We start from the raw sequence: 16,167 nt of genomic DNA, 5'->3' as shown, positions 1-16,167 counted from the left end.
TTATATTTATACTCACTATTGTTGTTTATAATCACCCCTTAGTTTGCTTCCCTTTAATCTATTTTAGCGTGTTACTGTTTCTATGTTAATTTTCCTTTAGTTTGTATCATCTCTGATTACTTGAATTAGTCTCTTTGTCCCTGGATTGTATATATATCTCATATTTCTGTAGTATCTCATTATTCCTGAAGATGACTATTAGGATATAGTCGAAACGTTGAATAAACTACTATCTCGAAGTTTCATTTTCGGACTTTTTATTATCATTGTGGGATTCTCTCCTCATTTAATGCTCACACCGCTTGTATGCCAGACTTTTTGGAACCTGATAATCAGATAATTCAAGATGATAACTTAGACCCTATTGTTGACTCATTGATTAATTTAGGCGTTCCCACTACTAGAAATAATCAGGACAAAAGAAAGAATAATACAGGCTATCAACTTATAGATTTGTGTAAGAACCATTCACTAATTATCCTCAATGGCAGATGTGGCAATGATCAGACAGGTAATTATACTTTTAGGAACACTAGTGTCATCGATTATTTTGTGTGTGATTTAGAACTGTTTGGTTATGTTGAGGACTTTGAAATAATGCCTTTTGACCCATTATTATGTGATGGACATAATCCTATTAATCTGTGCGTGTATACGAATTCTAGGGACACCATTGCTAGCGATAATGAAAGGGGTAATGAACACGCGAACTTTAAAACTTCAATTAGGTGGGTCAGTACTAGATCAAATCAATTTTTCCTGAATGTAGAATCAAGATTACGAGATAATGATTTAGATAAGTTACTGTTGGACGGGTTGCAAGATCTAGGAAATCAATCGCCAGATGACATTAATGGACTTACCGATAGATTTGTATCTTCTTTATTATCAAGTGCTGATGAGTGTAATTTGATGTACCATAGAAAAAGTAGGAAAAGTAATAACTGCAAAAAACCGGTCCGCAACAGATGGTTTGGCAGGGACTGTAGAGATGCACAGAAGAAATATAATTATATGAAAAAAAGATATAGGGGTTGCCCTACCCTTTCCAATTTTGAATCCCTTAAGAACTCGTCTAAAAACTATAAAAAGGTCATCCGAGAAAATAAGAAGAAACAAAAGGATGAATTTATTAAGGAATTGAGAGAATGCGAAATTAATAACCCAAAAAAGTATTGGTCGATGCTAAACTCTGCGAGCGGAACAAAAAATAATGAGGCTAATATAGATATTGATATTTTTCTTGAACATTTTATGAGATTAAATGATTTGAATAATGTTAACAATGAAACCGATGACGGTGATGAGCCCCCAGACGTGGGTGACCATCCTGTCTATGACAATTATATTATGAACAGTGATATAACCAGTGATGAGGTAATTAAGGCTATCTCTTTACTCAAAAACAATAAGGCCCCAGGCATTGATGGAATCACGAATGAGCTGTTGGGAGTTAGTCAGTATCCGTTTTTAGTTGATATATTACAAAAATTATTCAATTTAGTTCTTAAAACAGGATATGTTCCAGAGATGTGGTCTATAGGCGTCATCAAACCCATTTTCAAAAAGAATGGCGATCCCTCTAATCCTGATAATTATAGAGGTATTACCTTAGTTAGCTGTCTTGGTAAATTATTTACAAGTATCCTAAATCAAAGATTGTCAACATTTCTAGATACGAATCACATTATAAGTGAAGCCCAGGCTGGCTTTAGATCGAAATATTCCACCATTGATCATATTTACACGCTTAAAACAATCGTAGAGCTGTATCTTTGTCAGGGAAGAAGACTTTTTTGCGCCTTTGTTGATTTTAAGAAAGCTTTCGACTCGATTTGTAGGGTAAAGTTATGGCGAAAATTAATTGCTAACAATGTTAATGGAAACTTTTTCAATGTGGTCAAAAATATGTATAACTCCATAAAATCACGTGTTGAATTAAATGGTTGCACGTCACAATACTTTGCAGCTGATAGAGGCTTAAGACAAGGCGAAAATCTCTCACCTATCCTCTTTTCGTTATTCTTAAACGACATTGAAGAATTTTTCATTGATCGTGGAAAACCGACTTTGTCATTTATAGAAAAACTAAATTTGAATCGTGATCAGGATATTGATACTTTACTGAATTTATTCATAATACTATACGCAGATGATACAGTTATTTTTGCTGAGGATGAGAAATCTCTTCAGCTACACTTAGATACCTTATTTGAATATTGCGCGGCTAATGGTCTCACTGTTAACCCAGAGAAAACTAAAGTACTAGTATTTGCGCGAAGTAAATCCCGGATAAAAACGATTTCGAAATTTATGTTTGGTGATCAAGAGTTAGAGGTAGTTGAAGATTATGTTTATCTCGGAGTAAAATTCAATTGGAATGGTAACTTTGCTAAGGCAAAAAAGTATCTTTACGATAAAGCTATCAGAGCTATGTTTTCGATCGTTCAAAAAGGCAGACGTTTGAAATTGCCCATAGATGTTATGTTTAAATTATTTGATACGTGTGTTGCTCCAATAGCCATGTATGGGTGTGAGATCTGGGGATATGAAAATCTTGATTTATTAGAAAATATTCATTGCTTCTTCTGTAAAATCTTAATGAAAGTGACGAAATATTCTCGCAACTTACAAGTTTAATCAGAGCTAGGACGTTACCCTTTGAATATAGATGTTAGACGCAGGATGATTAACTTTTGGGTGAAAACAGTATCTGGAAAGCAAACCAAACTTAATTCAATACTCTATAAAATATCTTTCAATTTATTTTTAAGGGATAAATTTAAGAGCCCTTGGTTATCATATATAAAGAAAACGTCTGATGACTGTGGTTTGTCCTGCATTTGGACGCAGCAATTCATGACTAACAGTAAATCTTTTTCAAAACGAATAAAACAGATACTCCGTGACCAGCACCTTCAAGAAACTGTATCTGCCATAAATACTAATCCGATATACACTAACTTTAGGCAATATAAAAATGATATTAGGTTAGAGAAGTATATAATAGAACTTGGTGATGACTTAGGAACTAGTTCATTTGAATTTAGGGTCGGGTCCTATATTTTACCTGTGAACAAATTTTCAAACCTTCATTTAGACAGAGCCGATAGAATATGCCCCACTTGTAATACTTTAGGTGACGAATCCCATTTTCTGTTTGACAGTACCTTACTTAACGAACAACGCAAAAACTTTTTGAATTTGAATACCTTTAATACCCTTGATATTCTGAAAAACCCAACGGTCAACTTAGCTAAATTCATTAAGACCGGCTTAGATGTATATAGATCCCTCCAATAGTATATATAGTATTGTAAATAGTTGATGTATATATATATATATATTTTGTTACGTTTCCATTCTCTAAATTTTAATCACTTCAGTGTTGTTTTGTAAATATTTGTATATACATGTGTAATAGTTTTCCTCCATATACCATGGAAATGGTTGGAGTGTTAATAAATCGTAATTGTAATCGTAATCGTAATTATGCAGGCTTTAGTATGAACAGCAGATGGCAATATGGCTGAATAAACTATTGTTACTGCAAGTTGTACCATGTTGACTGAGATTTTCTGATTTTTGGTACACTGCACGACTTAGTCAAAATCAGAGAAAATTGCTGTGAAATCATTAACACGCAGACCCCAGAGAGCGAGCGTAGCGTACTAGCCGTATGCGCTAGCCGCACAAACCGATCGGTGAAGGAACTTTTAGACTATTTATAGCCTTACCTTTACATACCCTATTGTTTACTACTCACCAGAGAAAATCGATTGTCATCCAGTCTATTTGAGGAATTTAGAAGAGTCTCCCCAATATCTGGTTAAGTCTGAATTTATAATCAGAATAAATCCATTTCTTCAATTTTCATCTTCGAAATATGGTCGATTTTCCCTTTTATTCATAAGTTCAATTATTTTGATTCTGCTCGTTAGATGTGTCACTAAATAAGCCTGAACCAACTCCGGCTAGCGAGGATGGCCGGAATAGGCAAGCGACTGATTGGGTGTTATTGATCGTGTAACTTTAAGTAGAAGTCCAGTTGAGATCATCCTCCCTCTGCTGAGACTCGAACCTGATGGCATCGCTACACTCAGCCACGGCACGAACCCCTGCATCAGAAGACCGGGTGCGCAGGTACATGCGCAGCTTTCCGAACGAAAACTGGCGGCACCAATCAGATTGCTCGTTGTATAATCGTTGAGGCAAATTTCAAGGAAGAACTATAAATGGAAAAACCCGGGCTAAAATAAAACGGGATTTATGATTGGCTAAAAATCACATCATCTGAACTGCGCATGTATCTGCGCACACGGTCGATTATGGCAGGGTTTCGTGCCGTGGCAATCTCGATGCCATCAGGTTCGAATCCCTGCCGGTGGAGGATGAGTTGAGATATGGGTGACTGGAGAGCGGCCGTCGAAATCAATACTTCGAAAAGACTTCTATTGCGTTTACTCTTTATTGGTTTCAAATGGACAAGATTCCCCCCCCAAAAAAGTTATTGCAGCAACGATTGGTTATAGGCTCCTGTTCCTTAATCTCAAAACAAATCGTTCGCACAGCACCTTCCCCAAGCTACTACGCAACATCTCTCGTCCACGGACGCGAACCAAAATGTACTCGGCTTGTTGCGACACGTGTATGCTATTCCTCTTTTTCTAATCCGATCTCCTAAAATTAAGACACCTTATCACGTATTGCAGACGAGACTTGCAAGCAATGATATTCGCTACATGATATCGCTATATGATTTCGTATATGTGCGTTTTTATAGTTATTCGACCAATCTAATTGTTCTAGATTCGTACATTATGAGAAAGTAACCGCGCAATAAATAGGTTTACTAAAATTCAACCGAATTGATCAGGTAAATCGAATTCGCCGACTATTCGAATCTAGTGGCTGAACTAAGTGACTTGTGCAATTAAACATCAACTGCATTGTGACGTATACAAAAACACGGCCGACAGTACATTTTTAAAACGAGGATAACGGCAGTTAGAATTAATATATCACTTTCCCTTGGCGATAGTGGAATGAACTATAATGACTCGTTAGAATTTAAGAATGATACTCGTTTTGAACCCGGTGATTATCACAATATGTGGCACGCCCAAATTGTCTGTATCTATAATATATTGTAATCTGTTTCCCAGACTAAGCCGCGTCGATCACGTAATGTCAGCTGACATCGTCATCAGCGCCAGTAATATATTGACTTCGTAAAGACTGGGAATTTTTCTATTTCAATTTCATGCAACAGACGAACCCCGTCAAACCAGACTGTTATGTTTATCGAGGATGAACACGGATGTCCCGGGTTCGAATCCCGGTCATCGATGCTATCTTTATTTTTGCGTTACGATCATCCGTATTGGTTATTTTCAATCACAATCGAAAGCACGCTTCTCTCCATGTGTCCTTATTCACAAAGTTTTCCCCATAGAGGAGACCAAGTCGCTCAAGAGGTGGTCAGAGTTAACCAGTGGATAGTTGGCATAGTGACAAGTTAAAGTTAATTGTTATGGTATTTATCCGTCGGTTATCTTTAACAAACTTTTGAGCAACTGACACCCCCCTTCGGTTGAATCTGTTAAACCCCGTTATAAATAATCTTACTGTTCGTATTCATAATTGTAAAATTAACACTGCGTGTCTTTAAAATGTATAGCGCTTAGATTATGGTTTTAGTAATAAGAAAATAATTTAGAATTATCATTGTTATTATTATTATTATTATTACTATTATTTGCAAATAACTATTAATAAATGAATACCTGTCGATCTCATCAAGGACAACCTGACTGCCTCCCTGACCGCACCAGTTTCCGTATTTGTTATAATCTGCCACCGGTCGATTCGTTAAATAAAAAAGTATATTGTTATCATTACTATTATCATTACTTTTACTATTATTATCATTACACGAATATAGGTTTTTGATTCATCAGAATCGTCGAAATATTGTGAATCATTGTAGATCATGATTTGCCGCAGCGGGTTGTGAGCCAAGGACTTTCGCCACATTTGTTGTATCCATTGTGGCACCCGACGATGAAAGGTTTCTTTTTATTTGTTCCAAATTACAAATCGTTCGGGCAACATCTAATTAGAGAGCGCACTCATGCGGCCGAATTAACTTAGGGCTAATCGTTATCCACATCAGTCCACCGACCCATGTATGGAGTAATTTCGACATTAGGCAGAATTAATAGATGTTTTTGAAGCGCTGTTTATTTTTATCTCGGGAGAGATGTTTTCCCTCAATTCAAAGGTTTTTTCAATTGATCGTCGCCATTGATTGGCCCCGCAGTGACACTGTCGCAATAAAACAGCTAATCGCCTGGCCGGTCCCGGACTGAAAGCTTGTGGCGAGCTGGTCCGTAAACCGATTTGATTTCATGAGTAGATATTCTTTATTCACCACAATCGTCGAAATACTGAATCATTACAGATCATGATTTGCTGCAACAGTTTGTGAGCCAAGGACTTTCACCACAGAGGTGTAGTGTTCAGGTTGGCCGACGATATTTTTCCCATTAAAAAAGAAAATATGAAAACAAATGTGACAGCGAGAATACAAAAATGAACACGAGAAAAGAACATTTAGCGTGAGATAGCTAATTATCATTTTTTATTCCGCATTTATTTCAAATAATGTTTCTTTTTTTGTTGAGGACCTTTTCCGAAAATGGTATTGCAGCAACTGATCGCGATGAAAGGTTTCTTTTTATTTGTTTCAAATTACAAATCGTTCGGGCAGCATTTTCCGCCAGTGTCTGGGCAACATCTACTGTCAGTGGACAACCACCAAAATGTACTGGTCTTGCCACGGCAAATGCATGGCATTCCTCTCTTTCTAAATCGATCACCTAAAAATTAAGATCATTTATTGAACGAGTCACAGGCTGTCGGCTGTTAGAGACATCCACAGTGTTTTGTTAACTAATCTGGCCCCATCGCCGGGGTCTCTAAAGGGGAATAATTCCGAGAATAGCGATGTCAATATTAGGAGCCGCTGGCCCGCAGAACATCCATACTTAATGCAACTGTGATACAATTAAAACTGGTAAGACTAACTCTAACCTACGAGCTTGCTCGTAGCTCTAACCCATCCTTAAAGCGACCCCTGGGAGCAAAATAGAAAACAGCTTCGGGTACCCTGTGGTCAAATCAAAGAACAGCTATGTATTTTAGTAGCCGCTCGCCCATTTCACAATTACGTCTCCCGGCAGGTGTGGTGGGTTTGTAAGGGACACCATATCAAAAAATCAAGCTAAATCTACCAATCAAATAAATAAGCGGGCTAATTCCCTATTTTAAGGTGAAAAAGAAAAGAAAAAAGAAAAAACATCATTCGAACGGAACAATTCTCATGAATTACCTTCATTGGCTGCCATAGCTCCAACGACCATAAACAAGGCCAAGGTTATGAGCAGAGTTTTAGTAAACATTCTGAAATGAAACGATGTATATTCAGCTTATACACAGTGAAATCTGGAATAGGCGAAGACTTTACTCACGCACACAACCGCACACACACGCACACTCAACCACACACACACGTGTGCACACACTTGTGAGTAATCGGTAATGTGGTTTTTCAGGCCAAAGGTCGAAACGTTGAAAAAATAAAACAAAAGTAGACTCCGCCAAACTCGGTTCTATTTAGACCGTAAATTTTTTCCGATAGTCAAATTAAACCCATACAACTGTGAAACTGGATCTAGAATCAAATTAGACCCACAGAACTGCGGAACTAGATCAATAGTTTAACTCACACAACTAGAAACTAGATTTTGAAAATTGTGTCGCTCTTTTTCTGATAAGTGAAAAGAGAGTCAACACGTTCGACAGTTCATTATTGATTGCCTTTAATGTAACAATTTAATTGACTTCCTATATTCGACAAATATAGGAAATCGTTCGTGTATGGATTATCGACGGTCTGCCAAAAAGAAAAAAAGAGGCAAAACCACATTCAGCGATTAATTAGCCCGAGTAATTAAGTAATTAGCGGTTTGATCCGTACCGATTTAGCACAAATATGAATTCGAAAGACGCCGATTTTGATGGTATATCAGACAAAATTGTATAACCGATGGTTCGACACGAAGCCAGCGAAACGAATCAACCCACTAAAGAATGTACGTACCTTATCACGTATTGCAGACGAGACTTGCAAGCAATGATATCAGTGACAGCATAATTCCGTTTTTATAGATGTTCAACTAATCTTATTGCCCTAAATGCGGACATTTTGACATGTTTACTACTGAATTCGGTTGAAAATGTTTACTACTGAATTCGGTTGAAAATTCAACTGATTTAATATAAATCTAATTCGCCAACGGGTTGAATATTAAACTATAACAATTTTAAATATAGCTGACAAGCAGCGATGACGGGTTTTCTGCAAAGCCATTCAGAAAGGTGGGAATTGTAGTAAATTGAAATATCGATACATAGAATAAAATGCATTGACAGATTCGAACCTAATATGCTGTGTAAACGTCAAATATGATCAGCTTTGAAACCGAACATACGCGGACGTACAATCACAAATATTAATTTATTTGACCAGGCATTTATTTTGGCATTCAAACATCATGATACTGTATTATCACCATGCTTAAAAATGGATCTGTCCTATTAAGAACTCATTTTAAGCACCTGCTGAGTCGATAGATATTAAGTGAATTTACAGATAAGAACGTACTATGATTTAGAATAGATTTAAGAAGTTAATGATTTTATTGAAATATTTGAATAAATACATATATTGTAGTGTCGATTCAATCAATAAATTATGAATTGATCTGGTCTGGGTTTCCGGCTGATGTTGTCTATTGTCAGACATGTCAATTGTCTATATCTATAATATATTCTAATCTGTTTCCCAGACTAAGCCGCGTCGATCACGTAATGTCAGCTGACATCGTCATCAGCGCCAGTAATATTGACTTCGTAAAGACTGGGAATTTTTCTATTTCAATTTCATGCAACAGACGAACCCCGTCAAACCAGACTGTTATGTTTATCGAGGATGAACACGGATGTCCCGGGTTCGAATCCCGGTCATCGATGCTATCTTTATTTTTGCGTTACGATCATCCGTATTGGTTATTTTCAATCACAATCGAAAGCACGCTTCTCTCCATGTGTCCTTATTCACAACGTTTTCCCCATAGAGGAGACCAAGTCGCTCAAGAGGTGGTCAGAGTTAACCAGTGGATAGTTGGCATAGTGACAAGTTAAAGTTAATTGTTATGGTATTTATCCGTCGGTTATCTTTAACAAACTTTTGAGCAACTGACACCCCCCTTCGGTTGAATCTTTTAAACCCCGTTATAAATAATCTTACTGTTCGTATTTATAATTGTAAAATTAACACTGCGTGTCTTTAAAATGTATAGCGCTTAGATTATGGTTTTAGTAATAAGAAAATAATTTAAAATTATCATTGTTATTATTACTATTACTATTATTTGCAAATAACTATTAATAAATGAATACCTGTCGATCTCATCAAGGACAACCTGACTGCCTCCCTGACCGCACCAGTTTCCGTATTTGTTATAATCTGCCACCGGTCGATTCGTTAGATAAAAAAGTATATTATTATCATTACTATTATCATTACTTTTACTATTATTATCATTAGACGAATAGAGGTTTTTGATTCATCAGAATCGTCGAAATATTGTGAATCATTGTAGATTATGATTTGCCGCAGCGGGTTGTGAGCCAAGGACTTTCGCCACATTTGTTGTATCCATTGTGGCACCCGACGATGAAAGGTTTCTTTTTATTTGTTCCAAATTACAAATCGTTCGGGCAACATCTAATTAGAGAGCGCACTCATGCGGCCGAATCGTTATCCACATCAGTCCACCGACCCATGTATGGAGTAATTTAGATAATAGGCAGAATTCATTGATGTTTTTGAAGCGCTGTTTATTTTTATCTCGGGAGAGATGTTTTCCCTCAATTCAAAGTTTTTTTCATTTGATCGTCGCCATTGATTGGCCCCGCAGTGACACTGTCGCAATAAAACAGCTAATCGCCTGGCCGGTCCCGGACTGAAAGCTTGTGGCGAGCTGGTCCGTAAACCGATTTGATTTCATGAGTAGATATTCTTTATTCACCACAATCGTCGAAATATTGAATCATAACAGATCATGATTGCTGCAACATGTTGTGAGCCAAGGACTTTCACCACAGAGGTGTAGTGTTCAGGTTGGCCGACGATATTTTTCCCATTAAAAAAGAAAATATGAAAACAAATGTGACAGCGAGAATACAAAAATGAACACGAGAAAAGAACATTTAGCGTGAGATAGCTAATTATCATTTTTTATTCCGCATTTATTTCAAATAATCTTTTTTTGTTGAGGACCTTTTCCGAAAATGGTATTGCAGCAACTGATCGCGATGAAAGGTTTCTTTTTATTTGTTTCAAATTACAAATCGTTCGGGCAGCATTTTCCGCCAGTGTCTGGGCAACATCTACTGTCAGTGGACAACCACCAAAATGTACTGGTCTTGCCACGGCAAATGCATGGCATTCCTCTCTTTCTAAATCGATCACCTAAAAATTAAGATCATTTATTGAACGAGTCACAGGCTGTCGGCTGTTAGAGACATCCACAGTGTTTTGTTAACTAATCTGGCCCCATCGCCGGGGTCTCTGAAGGGGAATAATTCCGAGAATAGCGATGTCAATATTAGGAGCCGCTGGCCCGCAGAACATCCATACTTAATGCAACTGTGATACAATTAAAACTGGTAAGACTAACTCTAACCTACGAGCTTGCTCGTAGCTCTAACCCATCCTTAAAGCGACCCCTGGGAGCAAAATAGAAAACAGCTTCGGGTACCCTGTGGTCAAATCAAAGAACAGCTATGTATTTTAGTAGCCGCTCGCCCATTTCACAATTACGTCTCCCGGCAGGTGTGGTGGGTTTGTAAGGGACACCATATCAAAAAATCAAGCTAAATCTACCAATCAAATAAATAAGCGGGCTAATTCCCTATTTTAAGGTGAAAAAGAAAAGAAAAAAGAAAAAACATCATTCGAACGGAACAATTCTCATGAATTACCTTCATTGGCTGCCATAGCTCCAACGACCATAAACAAGGCCAAGGTTATGAGCAGAGTTTTAGTAAACATTCTGAAATGAAACGATGTATATTCAGCTTATACACAGTGAAATCTGGAATAGGCGAAGACTTTACTCACGCACACAACCGCACACACACGCACGCACGCACGCACGCACGCACACACACACACACGCACGCACGCACGCACGCACACACACACACACACACACGCACACGCACGCACGCACACACACACACGCACACACACGCACACACACACACGCACACACACGCACACACACACACACGCACACTAAACCGCACACACAACCGCACACTCAACCACACACACGTGCGCATACACTTGTGAGTAATCGGTAATGTGGTTTTTCAGGCCAAAGGTCGAAACGTTGAAAAAATAAAACAAAGGTAGACTCCGCCAAACTCGGTTCTATTTAGACCGTAAATTTTTTCCGATAGTCAAATTAAACCCATACAATTGTGAAACTGGATCTAGAATCAAATTAGACCCACAGAACTGCGGAACTAGATCAAGAGTTTAACTCACACAACTAGAAACTAGATTTTGAAATTTGTGTCGCTCTTTTTCTGATAAGTGAAAAGAGAGTCAACACGTTCGACAGTTCATTATTGATTGCCTTTAATGTAACAATTTAATTGACTTCCTATATTCGACAAATATAGGAAATCGTTCGTGTATGGATTATCGACGGTCTGCCAAAATGAAAAAAGAGGCAAAAACCACATTCAGCGATTAATTAGCCCGAGTAATTAAGTAATTAGCGGTTTGATCCGTACCGATTTAGCACAAATATGAATTCGAAAGACGCCGATTTTGATGGTATATCAGACAAAATTTTTTAACCGATGGTTCGACACGAAGCCAGCGAAACGATTCAACCCACTAAAGAATGTACGTACCTTATCACGTATTGCAGACGAGACTTGCAAGCAATGATATCAGTGACAGCATAATTCCGTTTTTATAGATGTTCAACTAATCTTATTGCCCTAAATGCGGACATTTTGACATGTTTACTACTGAATTCGGTTGAAAATTCAACTGATTTAATATAAATCTAATTCGCCAACGGGTTGAATATTAAACTATAACAATTTCAAATATAGCTGACAAGCAGCGATGACGGGTTTTCTGCAAAGCCATTCAGAAAGGTGGGAATTGTAGTAAATTGAAATATCGATACATAGAATAAAATGCATTGACAGATTCGAACCTAATATGCTGTGTAAACGTCAAATATGATCAGCTTTGAAACCGAACATACGCGGACGTACAATCACAAATATTAATTTATTTGACCAGGCATTTATTTTGGCATTCAAACATCATGATACTGTATTATCACCATGCTTAAAAATGGATCTGTCCTATTAAGAACTCATTTTAAGCACCTGCTGAGTCGATAGATATTAAGTGAATTTACAGATAAGAACGTACTATGATTTAGAATAGATTTAAGAAGTTAATGATTTTATTGAAATATTTGAATAAATACATATATTGTAGTGTCGATTCAATCAATAAATTATGAATTGATCTGGTCTGGGTTTCCGGCTGATGTTGTCTATTGTCAGACATGTCAATTGTCTATATCTATAATATATTCTAATCTGTTTCCCAGACTAAGCCGCGTCGATCACGTAATGTCAGCTGACATCGTCATCAGCGCCAGTAATATTGACTTCGTAAAGACTGGGAATTTTTCTATTTCAATTTCATGCAACAGACGAACCCCGTCAAACCAGACTGTTATGTTTATCGAGGATGAACACGGATGTCCCGGGTTCGAATCCCGGTCATCGATGCTATCTTTATTTTTGCGTTACGATCATCCGTATTGGTTATTTTCAATCACAATCGAAAGCACGCTTCTCTCCATGTGTCCTTATTCACAACGTTTTCCCCATAGAGGAGACCAAGTCGCTCAAGAGGTGGTCAGAGTTAACCAGTGGATAGTTGGCATAGTGACAAGTTAAAGTTAATTGTTATGGTATTTATCCGTCGGTTATCTTTAACAAACTTTTGAGCAACTGACACCCCCCTTCGGTTGAATCTTTTAAACCCCGTTATAAATAATCTTACTGTTCGTATTTATAATTGTAAAATTAACACTGCGTGTCTTTAAAATGTATAGCGCTTAGATTATGGTTTTAGTAATAAGAAAATAATTTAAAATTATCATTGTTATTATTACTATTACTATTATTTGCAAATAACTATTAATAAATGAATACCTGTCGATCTCATCAAGGACAACCCCACTGCCTCCCTGACCGCACCAGTTTCCGTATTTGTTATAATCTGCCACCGGTCGATTCGTTAGATAAAAAAGTATATTATTATCATTACTATTATCATTACTTTTACTATTATTATCATTAGACGAATAGAGGTTTTTGATTCATCAGAATCGTCGAAATATTGTGAATCATTGTAGATTATGATTTGCCGCAGCGGGTTGTGAGCCAAGGACTTTCGCCACATTTGTTGTATCCATTGTGGCACCCGACGATGAAAGGTTTCTTTTTATTTGTTCCAAATTACAAATCGTTCGGGCAACATCTAATTAGAGAGCGCACTCATGCGGCCGAATCGTTATCCACATCAGTCCACCGACCCATGTATGGAGTAATTTAGATAATAGGCAGAATTCATTGATGTTTTTGAAGCGCTGTTTATTTTTATCTCGGGAGAGATGTTTTCCCTCAATTCAAAGTTTTTTTCATTTGATCGTCGCCATTGATTGGCCCCGCAGTGACACTGTCGCAATAAAACAGCTAATCGCCTGGCCGGTCCCGGACTGAAAGCTTGTGGCGAGCTGGTCCGTAAACCGATTTGATTTCATGAGTAGATATTCTTTATTCACCACAATCGTCGAAATATTGAATCATAACAGATCATGATTGCTGCAACATGTTGTGAGCCAAGGACTTTCACCACAGAGGTGTAGTGTTCAGGTTGGTCGGCGATATTTTTCCCATTACAAAAGAAAATATGAAAACAAATGTGACAGCGAGAATACAAAAATCAACACGAGAAACGAACATTTAGCGTGAGATAGCTAATTATCATTTTTTAATTCTGCCTTTATTTGAAATAATAATTTTTTTGTTGAGGACATTTTCCGAAAATGGTATTGCAGCAACTGATCGCGATGAAAGGTTTCTTTTTATTTGTTTCAAATTACATATCGTTCGGGCAGCATTTTCCGTTAGACACTGGGCAACATCTACTGTCAGTGGACAACCACCAAAATGTACTGGGCTTGCCACGGCAAACGCATGAAATTCCTCTCTTTCTAAATCGATCACCTAAAAATTAAGATCATTCATTGAACGAGTCACAGGCTGTCGGCTGTTAGAGACATCCACAGTGTTTTGTTAACTAATCTGGCCCCATCACCGAGTCTCTAAAAGGAATAATTGCGAGAATAGCGATGTCAATATTAGGAGCCGCTGGCAAGCAGAACATGCGTACTTAATGCAACTGTGATACAATTAACACCGGTAAGACTAACTCTAACCTACGAGCTTGCTCGTAGCTCTAACCCATCCTTAAAGCGACCCCTGGGAGCCAAATAGAAAACAGCTTCGGGTACCCTGTGATCAAATCAAGGAACAGCTATGTATTTTAGTAGCCGCTCGCCCATTTCACAATTATGTATGCCTGATGGTGACTATCGGATACAAGCCGAAACGTTCTAAACTACAGTGGAAAAAGAGATCAGTCAACCCTGTTATGAAAAACGCTTTACATGGTAGAATCTCAAAGCTCTTTACAAGACGTTAAAAACCATTCTAAAACTGACAAAAGCATCGTCTGAATAAAAGTGTTTAAACGCCATGATGAAAAGCATTCAATATTTCGGTGTTCATTCAAAAGTATGCCTACATTCTTATTGCAGTTAGACCTCGTTACAGCGAACTTCGCGGGACTAAAAAACCTACGTTCGTTATAATCGATAGTTCCGTTATATCCGGTAGGAAACTATTTTAATTGTCTTACATGGGACGAGAGATTCTATATTTGTTATATCCGATGAATCGAGTGTATCAGAGAGGCGCCATATTTTCAATCCGTTCTCGCCTAATGACAGATTACTAGAATACATTGTAATAATATATACATATAATGCATGCCTGGTTACAACTAATTAGTTGAAACAGTTACCAATTCAGAATTTGAATTCGGTTATATCATAAAAATTGATTATTCTCGTCATAACAGCTGGTACTGTCTGCCGTGTCGCGGCTAAGATAGGCCTAGCTATAGATCACAAATCTAGCAATTAGGCCCGAGTCAAATTCAGTCCGATCCTAATTAGAGAGCGCGTTCACTCCTTAATCGCTCACTCGATAGTGAATGCTTAATTAAACAAAGCGAAGTGAGTCATTTCTAGTACCAGTTGCAATTCAAACGCAATCGTTTGTACCGTGCTAAAATTTGACCCGGACCTGGTCCGACGTTTGTGGTCGGGCCTAGTTTGGGCCCATTTGGTACATGTGTGAACACTCGTGTGATCGCCGCTTATGCAGTTGATTTCCTCCTAATCCATATTGAATGGGACAGGCAACCAGTCTAGCCGAAGCTCACTCTGGAAAATTCCATCCTCGCTTGCCAGGGTTTGAATTGTACAGCCGAAGCTCACACTGGAGAATACCATCCTCGCTTGCCAAGGTTTGAATGCCTCCCTCCAAACATCCTCGCTTGCCATGGTCCGGTATTGCGCCTCGACCTTACTTCCACCAGCATTTTACTCAGATTCTGCGAAAGCTCGTTGTTGTATAGAAATGTTACATTATTCGTTATCTGTATATATCTCATAATTTTTGTAGTATCTCATTATTCCTGAAGATGACTATTAGGATATAGTGGAAACGTTGAAATAAACTACTATCTCGAAGCTACATTTTCGGACTTTTTCTTATCATTGTGGGATTCACTCTACATTGCGTCAACACGGATATGGTGATCTATCAATCGTGATCATACTACCCACGGATCGAATT

At 37.8% G+C, this 16,167-nt stretch overlaps 1 long non-coding RNA gene across 1 annotated transcript; it reads right to left on the bottom strand.

The window, feature by feature from the left end:
* Positions 1 to 6,645: 6,645 nt before the first annotated feature.
* On the bottom strand, positions 6,646 to 8,260 carry LOC141912306 (uncharacterized). Its single transcript, XR_012620138.1, has 3 exons — positions 8,165 to 8,260; positions 7,394 to 7,464; positions 6,646 to 6,881 (listed from the first exon to the last, which is right to left on the bottom strand). It is a non-coding gene; the product is annotated as an uncharacterized LOC141912306 (long non-coding RNA).
* Positions 8,261 to 16,167: the final 7,907 nt, after the last annotated feature.

The sequence above is a fragment of the Tubulanus polymorphus genome, chromosome 10 (assembly GCF_964204645.1).
Source record: "Tubulanus polymorphus chromosome 10, tnTubPoly1.2, whole genome shotgun sequence".
NCBI classification, from domain to species: domain Eukaryota; kingdom Metazoa; phylum Nemertea; class Palaeonemertea; order Tubulaniformes; family Tubulanidae; genus Tubulanus; species Tubulanus polymorphus.
The sequence above is the reverse complement of the archived record's forward strand: the minus strand, read 5'-3'. Positions and strand labels throughout refer to the sequence as shown.